We start from the raw sequence: 17,078 nt of genomic DNA, 5'->3' as shown, positions 1-17,078 counted from the left end.
CTGTCAGATTTTATGGAGCAATTCTTAATTTAGGGAGTGTTTTTATCATAATTGAGTGTTAATTTTTGCCATTTTTTAAAGCATTGATGTAGAAGATCATATGTATTGTCATTTATTTTATTAATATGGGGTATAACACTGATTGACTTTTGTATGCAAAAGAATCTTGCATTCCTAGGATATATTCCACTTGGCCATGTCATAAAATTATTTTAAAAAGTTGTTGGATTTGGCTTACTAAGTATTTTACTGAGACCAAAGTTTTGTGGAGCAAAACATTGAACTTTGCTAGAGTAGAGGAAAGATTACTGACTGAAGAGACAGACTCAGGTGTTTTCCACTTTTCTTCACTCCTATAGTTGTGCCAAGCAGCCATTGTGACATATTTTCATGAAATAGCAATTGAAATAAATTTAGAGGATAATTGAAAACAGAAAAGGATAAAGAAAGAGATGGTACAAAGGCAATTAAAGAGTCAGATGTAATGTGATTTAGTTACATTTTATCTTTGTGTATTATAGTACAGTGTTAAAAACACTGTCAACATATGTTTATAAATTGCTGATTCTATATCAAATTGTATTAGTCCCATTCATGGTGCTGATGAAGACATACCCAAGACTTGGTAATTGAAAAACAAAAGAGGTTTAATGGACTTATGGTTCCATGTGGCTGGGGAGGCCTTATAATCATGGTAGAAGGCAAAAGGTACATTTTACATGGCATCTGGCACAGAGCAAGAATAAGAACCAAATAAAAGAGGAAACATCTTTTAAAATTATCAGACCTGGTAAGACTTATTCACTACTATGAGAACAGTATGGGCGAAACCACCCACATGATTCAATTATTTCCCGCTGCGTCTCTCCCACAACACATGGGAATTATGGGAGCTACAATTAAAGATGAGATTTGGGTGAGGACACAGCCAAACCATATCAAAAGCTTAGTACTAGGTGTAAGAGAAATAGTAAAAAGAGATGATGTATTAGTCTGTTTTTACGCTGCTATAAGGATATATCTGAGACTGGGTAATTTATAAAGGAAAGAGGTTTAATTGACTCACAGTTCCACAGGGCTGGGGAGGCTTCAGGAAACTTACAGTCATGGCAGAAGGGGAAACAAACCCATCCTTCTTCACATAGCAACAGTAAGGAGAAGTGCTGAACAAAGAGGGCAAAAGCCCCTTACAAAATCATCAGATCTTGTGAGAAGTCACTCACTACCATGAGAACAGCATGGAGGTACTGCCCCCATCATTCAATTACCCCACTGGGTCCCTCCCATGACACAAGAAGATTATGAGAACTGCAATTCAAGATTAAATTTGGATTAGGACACAGCCAAACCATATCAGATGATTTCCTCTTAGTATATGTAGCCTTTTGGTTCTGTTGACTTCCTTGTAGGGTAGTCAAAGCAGGCATTTTTATTGCCATTTACAGGTGAAAGACTAATAAACATATTTAAAACTCACCTTTCCTGGCTCCTAGTCAAGGAATTTTTCTTTACACTGCTGTTCAGAAGACTGTGTCACTTGTTCGTATAGAGTCAACAGCATGTTTAAACCCCAGACCAATAAAACTGAGTAACAACAGATCATAGTTTATTTTGGTAGTGTTTGTTGAGTTGAGGGGAGTTCTAAAAAGAAACCAGCAGGAAACTTGAGTTTCTTTGCTGTTATAATTTGAATGTTTGTGTCCCTCTAAAATCCATATGTTGAAACTTAATCATCAAGGTGATGGTATTAGGCAGGTGTGGTATTTGAAAGATGATTAGGTCATCAGGATGAGGCTCTCAGGAATGAGATTAGTACCCTAATGAAAGAGGCCCTCAGAGCTGCCTTACCCCTTCTGCCACGTGAGGACACAGCAAGAAGGCACCATTTATGAACCAGGAAATGGTTCCTCATCAAATATTGAATCTGCTGGCACCGTTACTTTGGATTTCCCAACCACTAGAACTGTGAGAAATAAATTTCTGTCTATAAACCATCCCGTCTATAGCATTTTGTTGTAGCAACTTGATTGAACTAAGACACCTGAAGATAATGGCTTACTCTATTCTACACCTTCCCATCAAATATGATTCATTCACTACCCATCTTATTCCAATGATCTTTCTAACCTTGGTGAATTAATAAGAATCAAAATGAAAGTGACAGCAGCTGGGAGCTGTCTGATGGGATGTTTTATGTCATTATGGCTCCAACAAAAGTACCATAACTATCATTAGCATTAGGTGGTAGCCTCCAGCGAGCAAATCCACTACCTGAAATGTTTCTTCCATTCTACTGAAGAAAGATAAGAATAATCTTATCTTATTTGAGAATTTAGTTCAGAGTCTAAGGTCATTTCTATGACAAAAGAGCTTAGGAAGTGTATGACAAAATATTCTAACCCAAGATGTTATTTTTATTATTATAAATTAATGGATATATTTAATTGCTTATCTATAATGTCCACTAAGTGTAGTAACATTGACAAAATATTAATAAAATTGGGTTGCCTTTGCCTAGATTTGTTTTCACTGTAACATCATAGCTAATGTGAGAAAACATTTTTTTTCTCTGAATCATTTAAAATTAACACTTTTTTCTTCCTAATTACATTGGCTGAATTTTTCCAAATGGCTCTTATGGATTTCTATTTAATGTCTCACACTTTCCTACTGTGGTTGGTTAAGCAGGAATTGTTATCCTAGTTTTCTAAATGAGGCAAGAGTACTGAAATAATTCAAATACTTGGCACAACTATAGGAGTGAAGATAAGTGGGAAACACCTGAGTCTGGCTCTTCAGTCAGTGATCTCTCCTCTACTCTAGCAAAGTTCAATGTTTTGCTCCACAAACCTTTGGTCTCTTCTTATAACTCCAAACACTCCATAGCAATGGGTTGTGGTCATTTGAAAACATTCAACTTTCAAACAAATGGCCATGCTGAGCCCTAAATTTATGGTAGGCACATTGCCAAGCACATTAGATGCATAATTAATGCTCAAAGGCACCCTGTATTACAGATGTCTTCATCCCATTTTGCAGATAAGAATAATTGACTTTGGAATAAGTTAAATAACTAGCCCAAAGCCACATAGCTACTCTCAAATGAATACCAGAAAATTTTTATCCTCTCTAATATATGCCAGAGATTTGGGAAAGGAAGACCAAGAATTTATTCTACTAATCAAGAGTGAGGCTTTACATATGCATCACTTTTTCATATTTGAAGAAAAAAAATTACTGAGAGGGAGAGAGACAGATGTCTGATAATCAAGGTAGCACTACCTATCCCTTCAACTCCTCAAACAGGCTGTTAGTTCATTGAATGGCAAAGCCATGCCTGATTTATCTTTTAGTTCCAATTGGTCTGATAATTTGAGAATAGTAGAAGCTCATTACATATTTGTGGAAAGAATATTTTAGAAGCAGAATTTCCAAAAACTTGTGTATGTGTGACTGTCCCCTTCAGGGATCTTCTTGCATTTTCTTGGCTCTCCATTGCTCCTATACACACTCTTGCTTTCGTGTTACAAACTTCTGCTATTCCCTGCCTTGAGGCTTTCTGCTGCAACAACAGCAGGTATGTCCCTTGTGCAAGGCAGGATGAGAAAGCTGAACAGTTATTCTTGCATAGTAATGACCGATGGGAGTCATTGAAAAAGTAACCCACTGTCTTACTTTTTGGGTAGAAAAAGTCTGGGAAATGTTCTAGTGTTACTTTGAGGTCCTCAGTTGGACTAAATCCCTACTGCCCCTATGGGATACCAGCTCATTTATACATTCTGTTTTATCTCCCTTTTCTTCTCTGTTTCAACTCAGCAGTATACCTGTGTGTTCTGAGATCACCTCCCAAATAAAGTCCTTGCATTAAAATTCAGGGATTTCTTCTGGGGAACTGTCCAAAGCTATCTTTCTCAAAGTTTCAAAATAAGCCATTCAGAAGGCTGTGTGTAATAGACAATAATAGCTAGCCCTTATTAGTGAACAGTTACTATTTGCAAGATACAAATTTTTCATATTTCACAGTTCTAATAAGGAGATAATAGTAATAATTACTGTTTTACAGATGGGAATACTAAGGGACAATTTAATTAAGCAGCTTGCTCAAAAGTCACAGCTACTGATGATCAACATTGAAATTCTAACTCAATGATCCAATCAGTTTTTTGATTTTAGAAAAGGTCTTGCCCTAATTATGATTAAAAGTAATTGATTTACCATCAGAATACTTGTTGAACTTGGTACCTTGGAGACCTGAGTATATTATTTTGATAAAATAATGCAAATGTGTGCATTTTGATATAATAATGCAAATGTGTGCACATATTCATTATATGTGATCATAACATTTATAATACAAGCAACTTGTGTGTAGGAATGTTGCAAATAGCTAACAAACTTGGACTGTGAAGAGCTGGTTTGTGTAATTTTGGTTTCCAATAAAGCACAACTAGGACATGTATTATCAGAGTTGATCCTTCTGACTTGATTTCCTATAGTAGTTCAGTTATATAATTAATCAGGTTTATCTTTTCTTCCCTCTACTCCTTCTGTTCTTCCTTCTCATCTTTCCTCATTCTCTTCCTTCCACTCTATCCCTCACCTTACTCTTCCTTCTCCTCTCTTTTGCTATTTTTATAATGTTTCCAAATAACTTAGTCTTACTTTCCTCCCTCCCTCCCTCCCTTCCTTCCCCCCACCCCTCCTTTCTTTCCTTCTTTCTTTCATTCACATTAAAATGCTAATTATTAAAATTCAACACTTAAGAAGAAGAATTAAGGAATTATAGGAAACTAAGAAAATCATTAGATGTAGATTAATTATCACTGATTCAGATTGCCAGAAGTACTGCTGTACACATTAGATTTCATAGAAGGATGTGCATGGATTGTATTTTTTCTTTTTGCTACAGTAAGTGAAAAGGAAATGCATCATTAGCTATGAGAAAACTATATAAGCACAAAATAATAAAGTAGCAAACTGTGGACAAAGACTACACATTTAAAACATTACAGTTTCAGAGCCAGTGGAAGAGAGGTTTTCTAAAATGCCAGAAAGTCAAATGTGAATATAAGTCAAATAAGTGTAATAAATGTAGGCGCAGAGGTAGGAGGGGGAGTGTGAAAAGTACTCTTAAAAGAGTGACTATTTGTGAAAATAAAAGTTTTAACATTTGGATGAGAATACTACTTAATAAAAATTATTACTTGAAAATCAGCTATTTAAATGTTATAAGAAATTTCTGAGCAAAGAGTTTACTAATTGTTTAATTTATTTCTAGATTTAAAACAATTCCACTTCAGAATTAAAATGTAAGCCATCATCGAATTTCAAGAATGTATCCTCATCTTCAGTGTGAATTATTGAAATTTCCTTAAGCATATAAACATTATTGCAAGTATATTTTTCACTCAATCAATACACATTCTTATGTTAATGAAACCACTAGGTTTTTTTTTTTAATAAAGTAGAATTTTGTGAGAAATTCCTTATAGCATAAAGATGTGAAATTATATAATTAAAGGTTTGTGGCGACTCAAGTTTAGCTGGCAAGCGTGTATATAGTTTAGAAGAATGTCTATCTACTCACCATCTATCTCTCTCTGTTGCTTTTTGTAGCACTAATATATAATCTTGCTACCAAAATCTTTCTTTCAGGTTTCACTATATATATATATATATATATATATATATATATATATATACACTGATTTGTCACATTTTTTGACTCCAAGGAGACACGAAGTTATCCTTGTGGCTTTTGAGCCTTCTTGATTTAATTTCTTTGATAAAATAAAATGATTTATAATATATTTTCTAATTACCAGAGAGGGACCTCCTACCCCATGACCAATTGTGTTTTGTGTCCCAGAAATCCTAATTGGGAGAGTAACTGGAAAATTCCTAGTTGAGGTATGGCTTGAAAATCGGTAATAAATATTTATAATCCACATTGTACATACACATTAAGAAACATATTGTATAATACACATCTGAAGAAATACAGTTTGTACTTTTTATATAGAGAGATGCTGTATGAAGTCTACTATGTTTTCGGTTCCCATGGTCTCCCAAATAAGTTTCCAGTGGGTTTTCTCCTTTGTGCTTTTTTCATTTACTGATTTATCCTCAAGCTTCCAGAAAAAAAATTCCTCTTAAGTCACTTAGTAATTTTTATCTGGTGTTATGTAAATATTACATATATGAACATATATAATACTATATTAGACATAATATGCCCTTGCATATTCTACAATAAATTAGCACAGTATTCTGAAAATGTTAGACACAATGAATACATGTTGAAATAATGAATAAGAAAAAGATTTGATGAATGTGTTACATGATTCAAAGCAGGCAAAGTGGGAGCATAGTTTTACTTTGTTACTTCTTTTGTGTTTTGTTTTTTGTTTTTTTGACTGATAGCAAGTCTCCACATTTTTCTGCCCTAGCGTTCCATCATTTCCAAACTAAAGGTCTGGGACTAGATACCCCAAAGGCCCCTTTTAGCTCTGACTTCCTATGAATTTATGAGATGGAGGAAAGAGAATAATGAAAGTGCAGGGAAGAAAAGAGGTTATTATCACAAGCGCTTTGATAAACAAATGTTGCCTCTCAGATTTCACTAGAATAAACTTCATTTACACTGAGATGGTAAACATCATAACACAGAAAATTATTTTGACTGATTTAACGCTGTTTTTAAACTTATTTTTAGATTTTTTTCTTATTATAAATTTAGGATGATTTTCTAATATATGAGTGTATTCAATGTCTTAAATACGGAGACAAAATGAGCAAAGAAGGAAATAGATTATTCATAATTTCACCACCAGATAGAATACCTGTTAATATTTTAGAGAATTCTGTCTTCTTAGTACATCTCGATATCCTTCTTTTTTTTTTCCCATTTATTTATGTTATTGCATTTTAGGTTTTGGGGTACATGTGAAGAACATGCAAAATTTTTGCATAGGAACACACGTGGCAGTGTGATTTGCTGCCTTCCTCCCCATCACCTACATCTGGCATTTCTGCAAATCAAAACTACATTGAGATACCATCTCACGCCGGTAAGAATGGCAAACATTAAAAAATCTGGAGACAACAGATGCTGGAGAGGATGTGGAGAAATAGGAACACTTTTGCACTGTTGGTGGGAGTGTAAATTAGTTCAACCATTGTGGAAGACAGTGTGGCGATTCCTCAAGGACCTAGAAATAGAAATTCCATTTGACCCAGCAATCCCATTACTGGGTATATATCCAAAGGATTACAAATCGTTCTACTATAAGGACACGTGTACACGAATATTCATTGCAGCACTGTTTACAATAGCAAAGACCTGGAACCAACCCAAATGCCCATCGATGATAGACTGGATAGGGAAAATGTGGCACATATACACCATGGAATATTATGCAGCCATCAAAAACGATGAGTTTGGGTCCTTTGTAGGGACACGGATGAACCTGGAAACCATCATTCTCGATATCCTTCTTTTAAAAGTCAACATCTATGGTCTATCCATGTATGCATATATTTATCTATTTACCCATCTGTTTTCTTATCAATAGAGATAAATTTGTCATTTATAGACATACACAATACAATATCTCATCTATTCATTTAAATCTATCCCAATTTTCTAATCTCAGTCAAATGACTCTGAAGATATTATTTTAATAGCCATTGGGATGGCTAAAGTTATCTGTTTGGCATCTTTTAATTTCTCCTCTTTCCTTCTTTTGTAAATTGATACTTTCTTTCTTTATGATTAATTTGTTCCGACTAGTTCAGACCCACTGCCATAAGTCTGGGCATATGACTAAGCCATGGCCAGCCTGGCTGCAGTAGTTTAGGAGAAAGAAAATAAAACCAAGACAGCTAGTGTGGATGAGTGCTTCTGTGATGTTTTGGTGAAACTACTGAAAGAGAGGTGCCATATTCCCTTGGAATGGGTAGCTGCAAGATTGATGTAAGTCTATTTGCCAAAGGATGAAGTCCATACAGAAAGTAACAGTGCTGGGGGATGGTATAAAGCCAATAAGATTTTGGATGATATCTTCTGATTCTCTGGTTCAGTCAATGCCTGAAATTAATATAACTGTGAGCTTTTTATTATGAATTGGTGGAGTCTTCCACCACCTCCTTTGTTCAGTGAGTTAGGTTTTTATGCCTTACAAAAGAAACTGTCCTAACTAGTACATTAGATAAGTGTCATATGAAATTTAACATATTTTTCCTGTTTATCATATTGGATGTATCCATCTTTCTTCTGTAGTAATATAATAATGCATTTTTGTAATTTAATTTTTGCCTGTATATATGAAGAATAAAGTAAGACAGTAAAGAGATAGTTTCTTGAAAAAAAATTTACAGAATAAAGTTTTTTTTTTTTTTTTTAATTCTGTCTGTTATCAAAATGCTGTTCACGGCCAGGCTGAGTGGCTCATGCCTGTAATCTCAGCAAGTTGGGAGGCCAAGGCACTGTGACAGATTTAGACTCTATAGTCCCAACTTTACTAAAAGACTTCAAATCTAGTTTTTTGTTTTTCCTAAAGTAGAACTTGAGTAATTGTGGCCTAGAGTGGTGGCTCATGCCTGTAATCCTAGCACTTTCGGAGGCTGAGGTGGGAGGATCACCTGAGATCAGGAGTTCGAGGCCAGCCTGCCAACATACTGAAATCTCATCTCTACTAAAAATACAAAAATTAGCCAGGCCTTGTGGTACATGCCTATAATCCCAGCTACTTGGGAGGCTAAGGCAGGAGAATTGCTTGAACCCCGGGGGGCAGATATTGCAGTGAGCTGAGATTGTGCCACTGCACTCCAGACTGGGAGGCAGAGTGAGACTCCGTCTCAAACAAACAAACAAACAAACAAAACAAACAAACACCCAAACAAACAAAAAAGACCAAATAAACCAATATGCCATTCAGAAAATTGGACAGCTTGATTGTCATCAACAGTAACCTTTGCAGTGTATGCACCAGGGCTAATACATAAAGCACCTCTAGTTTGTCATCTATTATAACATTAAATTAATTAATTGGATGATGCTGAAATTTCCTTTGTCAGCAACTGGTGATGTTCCTTACTCTGTCACCATATAAAGCCATATAGCTGAAAATTAAAGAGCCCTCCCTTCTCTGGCTTGTTTGGTAGAGACACAGAAGCATCAAAGTCAGGGGGGACATGTGAATAGCTACTTTTCTCTTTCTCCACCTTGATATTTAAATTTTTTACCCTCTCATCTCATAAATATCATTTTCTCTCATCTAAATATCCATCTGTCCCTCCACCAAGGTGAAGTGGGAACAGGAAGAAGAAATTCAAAAAGAGAAGGAAAGTTTTCATAATACTGTTACTTTCGTGAATAGGCATTGAATTACCTAGGGCCAAGAGTTCAAACCCCCTTGAGGACTGTTGTGTCCTTTGAACTCCTCGCCAGCAGGAATCCCACTACTCTTGCTCATCTCTCCTTTAGTTACACTGACAGTGGTGAATATTCTCTGCTACCACTGCTTGCTTGTTCCTCTTACAGCCTCTATTACTCTGTTGAGATAGTTCTGCTAAAAAGAATGTTACTGTAACACATATTAGTTAGCACACGATTGGTAAATAGTGGAATGATATCGATATGACAGAAGAAGTTTCAGAAGGTCATATGTGAGTTTGTTTTTTGGCATATTCATATTTTGGGCAGTTGAATGCAAAGTAAACGAATAGAGTTAATCACAGCAAATTACTGAAGTATGCAGTTGCAGATACGATACCCAATCAACGCACAATCTCCCTCTGGGCCCTGCTTGGCCATATGCTCTGTCTAGGAAATCCTTATTGACTTATTATCTCTATTCTGTGTTCATTTTGCCCTTTTCTCCATAATTTACCAGTCTCCAGACTTTTTACATGGTCTACTCTTTTATTCCCTTTGTCTTAAAGATAAAACCCTTATTTACTATAGTATTTATTTATTCAGATTTTAACATGTGGTTTTCCACGTTAGGATTACGCAGCTCTTTTGGAATTATATATGTGTGGATATATGAATTTCTATTCTTTTTTTAGTGATAAGATTACAAAGTTTGCCTGGGTTTTGACACCTCTCTCTAAACTTTTTATCCTATAAGTTCAGGTTATTTTGGGAGGTCATTCAGGATGACATATATTATTATTGCAAATGCCTGGACCTTTATCTTCTTTCTTCTGAGGTCTGTTCCACCTTCCAGGTGACTATTTTTGACAGCAGAACCCAAGATGAGTTAATGTTGATTCTCGTTTTCTTCCACATTTTATCCATAGGAATGGCGTTGGTATTCTTTTCTCCTCTTTGAGGGAAACTCTGAGAGTGTGAATAGCCACAAATTTAGAAATTTCTTTTTTGCTTTGCTAAAAGCATGGACAATAATCTATATCTTGCCTGTGATCTTCCAGGTAGGTGGCAGACACAAGTCCATTGTATCTTCCCGTAGGGATGCATATTAAGCATCTAAGTGGTATCCTTAAGTCTCTCTGTTTACATGGCATTAGAAAGCAGCACAACTGACATGTCCCAGTTGGGAGTATATACTTCCCTGCACAGCTCTCTCCAATGAATAGTCCTCAACACTCCTGTTTTGTTTTTCTCTATGATCATCTGACCCTTTTACGTTCTTATTGTGGCATGGAATTTAAAAGCCCTTTAATCCATTACTGACAATGTACTTTTTAACTTCCATACTACTTTGGATATTGAATTTTTTTTTTTTGAGATGGAGTCTTATTCTGATGCCCAGGCTAGAGTGTAGTGGCACCATCTTGTCTCACTACAACCTCTGCCTCCTGGGTTCAAGTGATTCTCCTGCGTCAGCCACCTGAGCAGCTGAAATTAAAGGCATATAACACCATGCCAGGCTAATTTTTGTATTTTTAGTAGAGACAGCATTTGGCCATATTGGCCAGGGTGGTTTTGAACTCCTGACCTCAGGTGATCTGCTCATCTTGGCCTCCCAAAGTGCTGGGATTACTGCGTGAGACACCACACCTTGTCTGGTTATTGCCAACTCTTATCTGTTCAGGAACTTTCATTCTAAGTTCCTGTTACATATATCTCTATGTATGCACTTATCTATAACTATATTGAATCATATTGCAGACAAGCTGGTAAATTGGTATACTTCATTTACATCAAGAAACATGTAAAGCCTATATTTTCTTCCACTTGGAATTGGTTATATTTTTAAGGCATGAAGTGATTCAATTTAAACAGCCAGACTTTTAATTTATTTGAAAAAGTGTTATTGCTCTGAAAGCAAATGGAGATACCTTAAGTGACTCCCTGAGCTGTGAACACGTGGCTCACTGTTGTAGAGCTGGCTACACAAGGATGCGTCACAGGCTTCAGAGTATATGTGCTTCTTAACTACTTTGGTCAAAATAAATAAATTGCTGCTTGTAACCATGGACTGCCTCTGAATACCTAGTATATGATTTTTTTTCTCACATTTTTCTCTTTGCTGGGGCATACTTCTCCTAGAATCCATGGTTTCAGCTCATCACTTTTGGTTTCCAAAGGAAAATATAACAATAGGCACCAGTGAAAAAAAGCATATGAACCCTGGGCAGGTTCTGAACCATTCCCTTGAAATATAAGTAACACCAGTGTACACAGACACTCTTCTGATTTAAGGTTTCTGTATCCACCTGTTAAGGAATCACTTTTCAAAAAAGCGTAAAATTATGACTCTCACAGAGATATAAAATGATCACATGTCAAAGATTTTATTTGACTCATTAATTAATGAAAAAAGCAGTGAGATATGACAAGTACTTTTTAAGATAACTCAAAAGCAGCACATTTGTAGTCAGATAAAAGATGCTAAGACACATTTATAAATGGATGCTAACTGGCAAAACCCTTGAATGTCTACAGGACCATAATCAATTGCATTCAATGACATAATTTGCAATCTTATGAACAGGAATTATTTACATCAGTATTAGTGCACTATAAACTAATTTATATCTCTATAGAGTAGTAAAATAGCCTAGTCAAAGACAAAGCTAAAGACAACCATGATAAATGAGCCAGTCAAGACACCTACCAAATTTAAAAGCCTTTTGTGAATTTCTTTAGGGAGGCATATCTCAAATCCTTCTATGTACTACTTCATATGTTAGGTGGAAATGCTAAAAGCTTAACATACAACTGAGAGCTAAAGCTTTGTGGTAAATGATCACCTTCACTGAGCATTATCTAAACTGGCTATTCAGCATGCTTTGCCTCTGTTGTTGAGTTCTGATTGCTGTGTTGTGTCATCCCTGATAAAAGTTAGGTTACTTTGAGGCCAATGATTGTAGTTCATATGCATCACCTAGCCTGATCCCTGGTTCACCTCAGGTACTTAGTTAATGTCCAATGAATGCATACATGATTTGAGAGAAAATTATTCTAAGGTCACTCTACTCACTTAAAAGATAATTTTTTTTCTCCTTACTTGGATAATGTAGTTATTCAAAAGCAAGTACTGAAAAAAAGGATCTCAAGCTATATCGTGCTAATTTATAAAGCAAGTAAATATTTGGTTTTTAACTTTTATAAATATTTTTTGCTTAGGAAAATATTAGTTGGAGTCAATTGTATATACTTTCCGTTCTACATCACATTTCTTCTAAGGTTCAAAGTATTCTTTGTCCTTACTTTGAAACATTTGGCATTTATGCTCAAAGGAGCAGCTCTGGTAATGAGAGAATATGTTTTGCATACTCCTGGTCCTGCCAGTAATGTTTTCAAAATAAAAATTAATTTTTAAACAGCAGGCTTCTGTGACCACGACACTGTTGTTAAAATCTCTTTTTGGCACAATATCCTGCTCTCTTGAGTCATTGTTGATGCTTTTATTTTTAAAAAGCTACATTTTATGCTACGTTGGTAACTTTTTTCCAAAATTAATATTTAATCCAAAGTATATTGGAAAATAAAATAGAAATGCATTAACTTCACATAAGGCTGAAGTTAGTAGAATCTTATATTTTTATTTAGTAAGTTGGAACAAGGCATATTTTTTTTCTGGAAACAAATAAAAAGGATAGTAAAGGAATGTCCTAAGAACAAATAGATTAGGGCACTCTACATTATTTGAAACAAAGGTAAGGTAATAATGATAACAATAATAATAGTAATAAATAGCCATGTATTTCCACAATAAAAATAATGAAATATGTTACAAGTTAGCATTTATATTACTTTTGTAAATAATTTTGTGTTTTAGAGATGTTAAGATTTGCAAGGGGGAAGAATATCAAAATTGTTTCACTGAATTATGTTGAAAATATTATTCATCAAAACTATCTCTCATTTTTAGTTTTAGAATAGTAATACTTGGCTTTGAAAAGCAGCAGTAAGAACATGTAGTTGTAGATTATGAGTCCTTTTAATAATAAAGTTAGATTGCCAGAGGCATTTGCTGCTACTTTGTTTGAAATTTGACTCTTAGTTTCCAAATTGATTCACTCCCTTTTTAAAAAAGTAGAACCTCCAATTTTAGTATGTTTCTTCCAGAGATAAATTGCTGCCTAGTTCAGTTCAAGCCAGTTCATTAAGTATCTCTTGACAGTCTATTATGTAACAGACTGCGAAAGTATAGGGGTACAAAAATGAATGACATTTTTAGACTAGAGGGAGAGATGAACACAAATGCAATTTCTTGTTCTAGGGAGTAGGATGCTAAAGAATCACTTAAAATCTCCGTAAATTCAAGAAGATCTTTTTGGAGAATGTGACCCCTTGGCTGAGGGTCGAATAATAAACAAGTTAAAAAGGCGGAAAAGTGAAAAAAGCTTTTCAGATATACACTCGTGTGTGTGTGTGTGTGAGAGAGAGAGAGAGAGAGAGAGAGAGAGAGAAACAGTGAAGTGAAGTATGGCAAGGAAATGTTGCTGGTGAGACGGGAGTGGTGTGTTTCTAGAAACAGCTTCAGGTCCCACCTCGTTTCTCCTTTTAGGGAACTCCCACTCTACTGTGGGTATAAATATTAAAGAAGGTTTTTATTTGACAGGGAAAGTGTAGGATACTGTCAGAATACTTAGGAAATCCTCTTTATTTAGCTGGGTTTGGAGTACACTTCTGGACTTTACTGGCATAAGACATAAAGAATGAGGATGAATTAGTCATAAGGAAGAAGGTGGGAGGTAAGGTTTAGCAGAGGCAGTACAGAGGCAGAAGAGAACATGTGACAATGGAGGAGCTGTTAGAAGTTTGCTTACAAGTTTTTGTTGGAAGAAGTTTCATGTGCTGTGTGTCAAGAGAAATTGGCAAGACATGAGGCTGGACCTTATGGGAACATTACACACACACACACACACACACACACACACACACACACACATATGGATATATGACTATATATAAATCTAAAAATTAGCTTTTATATTTTAGAACAGCATTACTTTTACTGAATTATTGTCTAGAGAGTACAAAATTTCTCATATACCCTATTTCCAATTTCCCTATTAGCATCAATAACAAGTTATATTAGTATGGTGCATCTGTTATAATTAATGAGATAATATTGATGCATTATTATTAACTAACGTCCATACTTTATTCATCTACTTAATGCCCATTTTCTGTTCCAAGATCCCATCCAGGGTACCACATTACCCTTAGCAATATGTCTCTGTAACCTCTCTTGGTTGTGAGTTTCTCAGACTTCCCTTATCTTTTATGACCTTGGCAGTTTTGAGGAATGCTAGCCAGATATTTTGTGGAATGTCCCTCAATTCAAATTTGTTTGATTTTTTATTTTCATAATTAGACTGGGTCACTATGTTTTAGAAGGAATACCAAAAAGGCAAAGTGCCTTATCATCACTTCATAACAAGAGTACATATTACCAATTTAAGTAATCACTGTTGATCTTTGATCAACTAGCTTGGGTTACTGTCTTACATTTATCACTGGAAGCTTCTTTTTTCTCCCTTTCGATACAGTACTCTTTGGAAAGAAGTCACCGTGCACAGTTTGGACATGAAGTGGGAGTTGTATTCTCCTTTTGTAAGGGAGGAAATACCTACATAAGTTACCAGGAATTCTGCATAGTATATGTGTTGATTCTTTCCCCATTTATTTATGTAAATATTTATCCAATCAATATAAATATTTGTATTTTCAAAATATTTTGAGTTATAACCCAATGTTACTTTATTTTTGTTTTTCAAATTATTCCAGTTTCAGCCATTAAAAGGTCTTTCGGCGTTCTTCCTTTCCACCTCGGACCCGACAGAATGGCTCCGCAAAGAAGGATGGCGAGAAGAAAATGGGCCATTCTGCCATCAACGAGGTGTGACCCGAGAATACACCATCGACATTCACAAGCGCATCCATGGAGTGGGCTTCAAGAAGCATGGCCCTCAGGCACTCAAAGAGATTCGGAAATTTGCTTTGAAGGAGATGGGAACTCCAGATGTGCGCATTGATACCAGGCTCAACAAAGCTGTCTGGACCAAAGGAATAAGGAGTGTCCCATACCGAATCCGTGTGCGGTTGTTCAGAAACCGTAATGAGAATGAAGATTCACCAAATAAGCTTTATACTTTGGTTACCTATGTACCTGTTACCACTTTCAAAAATCTACAGACAGTTAATGTGGATGAGAACTAATTGCTCACCGTCAAATACAATCAAATAAAATTTAAAAATTGCAAAAAAAAAATAAAAAGTCTTTCATTGGCTGCCATATCCCTTTGAAATATTACCAGCATTGTAGTTTTATTATTATTATTTTACTATTTTCTATCTTTTTGGCACTACGGTTGCTCTGGGTTCATTTTGTACTTTTTCCTACCGTAGTCCTAGAATCAGCTATTTCTCCAAGAAGCCATGATTTATTTTATTCTGGGCACTAGGTGTAGTCATTGCTTCTAAGACGTAGCTGCTTCTAGGGCTTCTCAGCTGACAGAAAAAGGAAGTATATGAATGCATATTAGCCTCACTTATACACCTAGCTACAAATATTTTTATATGAAACCATCTATATCTATTAGTTTGGTGCAAAAGTAAATGCAGGCTTTACCATTGAAAGTAATGGTATTAAGCTAAACATGAGTCCCCACTGATGTCTTCCACTACATTCCATTATTGTATGAACATTCTAGCTCCCTATCCTTGCTTATATGTAAGCTCTTACCCCCAACAGTGAGAAATCTGGCTCCTATCATTTACTATTTATTTACTTAGCTCAATTTGAGTATAAATATATTGTGGTTTCAAATGTTAACCCAGTCTTCTCTGGAAAACTACTTTACTAGTTAGAGTACAGTGCAAACACTTCCTTGTGCTTCACCCATTCAACCTCCCCACGCCCCGCCAACTTGAACTACTGGCAACCACTGACCTATTTACTGTCTCTACAGATTGCCCTTTCCAGAATGTTCTATAATTGGAAACATACATTTTATGGTTTGTCTAGACTGGCTTATTTCACTTAGCAATGTGTACTGAAAAATTCATCCGTGTTTTGCTGTGGCTTGATAGCTCATTTTTTAAAGTTGCTGAATAATATTCTATTGTATGGATGGAAGGCAGGCTTGTTTATCCATTTTGTTTATCGTATTAAAGGACATTTTGGTTAATTCCATGTTTTGCAAATTATGCATAAAACTGGTGTAAACATTTGTGTGCAGGCTTTGTGTGGGCATAAGTTTTCTAATCAGTTGGGTAAATACTATGGAGTGTGATTGCTGGATTGTAGGATAAGACTATGCGTAGTTTTGCAAGAAATTACCAAATTGTCTTCAAAGTAGCTTTACTATTTTTTATTCCCAGCAGCAATAAAGGAGACTTCCTATAGCTTCGTATCTTCATTAGCAGATAGTATGGCCAATTTTTAAGTTTTAGCCATTCTAATAGTTGTGTAGTGGTATTACATTCTTGTTTCAGTTTACAATTTCCTAAGAATAAGCCATGTTGAACATTTCAATATGTTTATTTGTCATTTGTATATCTTTATTAGTGAGGAATCTAGTCAGACATTTCACTCATTTTAAAATTTAGTCATTTTCTTATTGTTGATTTTTATAATTTCTTTGCATATTAT

General features: G+C 35.4%; 1 pseudogene; it reads left to right on the top strand.

The window, feature by feature from the left end:
• LOC116548816 overlaps positions 1-15,647 on the top strand; it is a 33,394-nt pseudogene extending 17,747 nt beyond the window's left edge.
• The last annotated feature ends 1,431 nt before the right edge of the window (positions 15,648-17,078 follow it).

This window comes from Sapajus apella, unplaced genomic scaffold, assembly GCF_009761245.1.
Source record: "Sapajus apella isolate SASKATOON/1434 unplaced genomic scaffold, GSC_monkey_1.0 scaffold5, whole genome shotgun sequence".
In the NCBI taxonomy this organism is placed as follows: domain Eukaryota; kingdom Metazoa; phylum Chordata; class Mammalia; order Primates; family Cebidae; genus Sapajus; species Sapajus apella.
Note: the sequence above shows the minus strand (reverse complement) of the source record. Positions and strands in the feature narration are given on the sequence as shown.